Source organism: Nycticebus coucang, unplaced genomic scaffold (assembly GCF_027406575.1).
Source record: "Nycticebus coucang isolate mNycCou1 unplaced genomic scaffold, mNycCou1.pri scaffold_62, whole genome shotgun sequence".
In the NCBI taxonomy this organism is placed as follows: domain Eukaryota; kingdom Metazoa; phylum Chordata; class Mammalia; order Primates; family Lorisidae; genus Nycticebus; species Nycticebus coucang.
Window position 1 is genome coordinate 706509 of NW_026515588.1, and position 4291 is coordinate 710799.

The following is a 4291-nucleotide window of genomic DNA, read 5'->3' on the forward strand; positions in this document are numbered from 1 at the left end:
AGATTTAAATGAAAACATTCTCCAATGTTTAGGAGGAGGACTATGAGAATATAGATCCCTTAGAAGAGAGTTTGGTTGTTATCGCAATCATCTTCTGGAATGTGTCTGTTATGCTTAACAACTGGAAATCTTAAATCTGGTAGAGAGATCAGAGAATTCTTTCAATATAGGTTATCAAATCATGGAAACCAAGAAACATTTCAGCTACTCCAATAGTCAAGGAACGAATGTGCATTTATGGAACAGCAGATAACTGATGATAATTATGATAGGCAGATAAATGCTTCCCTTCCCTGGCACCAAATATGTCCATCCACATTCTGATGCCTAAGAACTGAATATGTTGCCTTACTGAAATAAAGGAATTAATGCTTCATTAAGGTTAAGGACCATGAGATAATAAGATTATATTAAATATAAGACTGAACCCAACCTAATCACACAAGTCCTTAAAAGGGGAGAATATTTTTTAGCTGAACTTTGAGGCAGACGATGAGACTATTAAAGAATAATAAAAAGAGATGGCAGTGTTGAAATTTTTAAGGGTGGGAGGATTAGCGGGAAGTACACAGCCAGGAACAGATTCTACTCTAGAGTTTTCTGAAAAGAAACAGAGCTCGGCTAACACCTTGACTTTAGCCCAAAGGTCCCTATCAGAATTTTGACCTACAGAACCGTGAGCTAAAAATAAAATCACAAGCCCTCTGATAACTGAATGGAACCTTCTCAACCAAGGAAATTACACAAACACCTGAAAAAGCTGAGTTCTCAGCCATGATAAAATGAAACAGATAATGCATAATTATATGCATCTGATTTCCCTTCATAACTATTCGTGACTCTCCCTACACTTGTCCAATATGTATATGTGACCACCCACTCAGTTTAAAATCCTGTTGCTTTTTGCCTCTTTGAAGCATTTGTGCCTGGCTGTTCCCAACCTCTTGGAATGGCTGCCCTTCATGAGAAAAAAAACTCTCCTTTTTCTGAAGTATAAACGTAATTCTTTTTTTTAATTAGCATAGTTTGAATATGATTTTATTGTGGCAGTTTTTTAAAGCAGCAATAAAAATTACTATCATGTTGATACTAGAAGAAAAAAAACAAATTTAAAAGATAAACTAAAGAAAGATGTGGAATAGGGAGTCCGAGACCCGTTTCCTCACAGAAACACCAATTTGACAACAATATATGGACCAAAATGCTGTTATGAGAAATCTAAAACCCAGTTAAGAAGTTGCAGTATACCTAGATAGACACAAAACCCAAAACAGCTATGTTAAAATAGGTCAGAAAAGCAACTTCACTTTACCTACAAATGCCACAGACCAGCCCCAATCCTGTGGGTCAGGAGCAGTTAACGAGGGTCAGGTGAAGCATATCCTGAGATCCTCTTTCCTTTAGGCACCTGCTTCTGTCTCACTTAACTCTGAGTGCTGATGGGACCAGCCTAGTTTGGGAACCTATAAGAGCCAAGAAAAGGGGCAGGCAGACTGTTATAGTCAGTGGTGTTCTGTGAGATTAAGAGAAGGCGTGGAACCTGAGACTTCTTCCTCAGGAGAAGAGGGGAGTAGAGTGTGACTCCTATGCCCAGACCTGGGGTGGAGCCAACAGACATCAGGAGAAATGAGATTATGGGCTCCTAAAGTTAATAAACAAACAAAAAGACAGTAAATTACCCCCAATTACAAATCTACACAAGCAGTTGCAGATGACAGGAATTTGTAGAACTAGTTTGACAGATTCCCAGAATTTCTAGACAAGCTGATAGGGCTTTCTGAAGGGCTTTCCCTGTGGAGGCCAATCTTTAAAGACTAGGGAAGGAAGATATGTCTTCAAATGCACAGATAACAATTCAAAACCACAGGGATTATGACTAATCCGGGATGCATGACTCAATCTATATATGGAAAAATATTTCAAAAATGAAAACAAAAACCAGAAAATCCCCCACACAAATAAAAGCTGAAAGAGTGTATTACCACTAGACCTGCCTCATTGAAATGCCAAAGGGGGTTTTCCAAGTTGAAAAGAAGAGATACTAAAGAGCAACACAGAAGCATAAGAACATAAAAAACTCATTGGTGTTGGTAAATATGCAGACAAATACAGAATACTATAGCGGGGACATGTCAATCACGTTTAATTTTAATATAAAAGTTAAGAAAATAAAAGCTTTAAAATAACTATATTTACAAAAATGTTAATGGATACACAAAATAAAAATGTGTAAATTGTGGCATCAGTAATATAACTATTGTAGGGAGAAGTAAAAGTGTACAGTTTTTCAAGTTAATTGTTATCAGCTTAAAGTACACTTTATAACTGCAATATGTTTAGGGAAGCTTTACGATAACCACAAGGAAAATACCCATTGAAGCTACACAAAAGAAAAGGAGAAGAAACCAAAAGACTTTATTATAAAAATTCTATGAATCAGTAAAAGAGAAAAAGCAAGAGAGGGAAGAAGGAAGAAAAGAATTATAAGACAGAAAATAATTAACAAAATGGCAATTGTAAGTCCTTCTCAATCAATAATTATGTTGAATATAAATGGAAAAAGATATTGCATGGAAATGAAAAACAAAGAAAAAGCAAAGGAAGTTATATTTATATCACATAAAATAGACTTTAAGTAAAAAATTTTCACGAGAGACAAAGAAGGTCATTGTATAGTTAGAAAAGAGTCAATGCATAAGGAAAGTATAAATATATGTGCACTCAACATCAGAACACTTAAATATGTAAACACTGACAGAAATGAATGGAAAAATAATAAGCAATAAATTAATAGTAGGAGACATCAACACCCCACTTTCAATACTAATAGAAAATACAGACAGAAAATCTACAAGGAAGCAGTAGATTTGAACACATGGTAGGCCAATGGACCTAAGAGCCATATACAGAACATTCCACCCACCAGTGGCAGAATGCATATTCTTCTTAAGCACCAATGTAATGTTTTTCAGGATAGATCTCATAGTTGGTCAGAAAACAAGCCTTGACATATGTAGGAATTTTGAAATCGTATCAACTATCTTCCAACTACAATGAAATAAAACATGAAATCAATAACAAAAGAAAAATGCAAAATATCAAATATATGGAAATTATACAACACACTCTTTAACAACCAGTGTTAAAGAAGAAATTCAAAGGCAAATTGGAAAATTTCCTGAGAAAAAGTACAATTAAAAAATGAAAACACAACATACAATTATTATTTCAAAAAACAAATAATTTTCAGCTTCACATTGATTATACTGCTTGTGAAAATGAATCAAAACCAAAATACCACCTGTAAAAAATAGAAGTTGTAAACCTAGGAGAAATTTTTAGAACTCCTTTTTAATCAAAAGCCTTTGACTTTCCTTTTGTAAATATTTAACTAACATGCTATAAAAACTGATTTAAAATCATTGCAGAAAATGATGGAAAATAATTTTGGTGCAATTATAATTTAGCAGGAATCATGCTTGGAGAATGCTGTAAATAATTAAACTTGGGACTTGGAATTTAGTGTTTTAAATTTAAATCTTTTATCCAGTGAGAGTCAATTTTTGTAAATGGTGGTAGGTATTGGTCTAGTTTCAGTCTTCTGCATGTGGCTCTTCCTAGGACCATGCATTAGGGATTCCTTCTCCAGTGTGTGCTTTCTTTTGTTTCAGTCCCAAAGCGGCAGATGCCGTCATGGATGTAGAGAAAAGGGAAACATTTTACATTGCCGATGTGATTGCAAACGAATGCAACCTCTATGGATAAAAGTATAAGGTATCCTCAAAGAGCGAAAAGTAAACCTTCCATTTGATCCTGCAATCTTATTGCTAGGTATCTACCCAGAAGTAAAAAAAAAATCATTTTCTGTAAGGACATTCATTTGCTTTAGAATGTTCATCATAGTTCAATCCTCAGTCACCAAAAGGTAGTATCAACCCAAGTGCCCATCGACTCCCGAATGGATTCATAAACTGTGCTATATACTTATAGCATAGAGTACTATTCAGCCATAAAAGGATGGAGATTTGACATGTTTTTTATTTACCTGGATGGAGTTGAATAACATTCTTCTTAGAAAAGTATCACAAGAATGGAAAAACAAGTATCCAATGTATGCAACACTAATGAAACTAATAGATAAACAATTACACCTCCATGCAAGAGAAAAACACACATTCAAATGGCAGGGGAGAGGGAGAGGAGAGACTAGTAAACTCTCACTTACTGGGCACAATGTAAGGGTATATATAGCATACCTCCTGGGTGAAGGGTTCAACTATAACTTGAACTT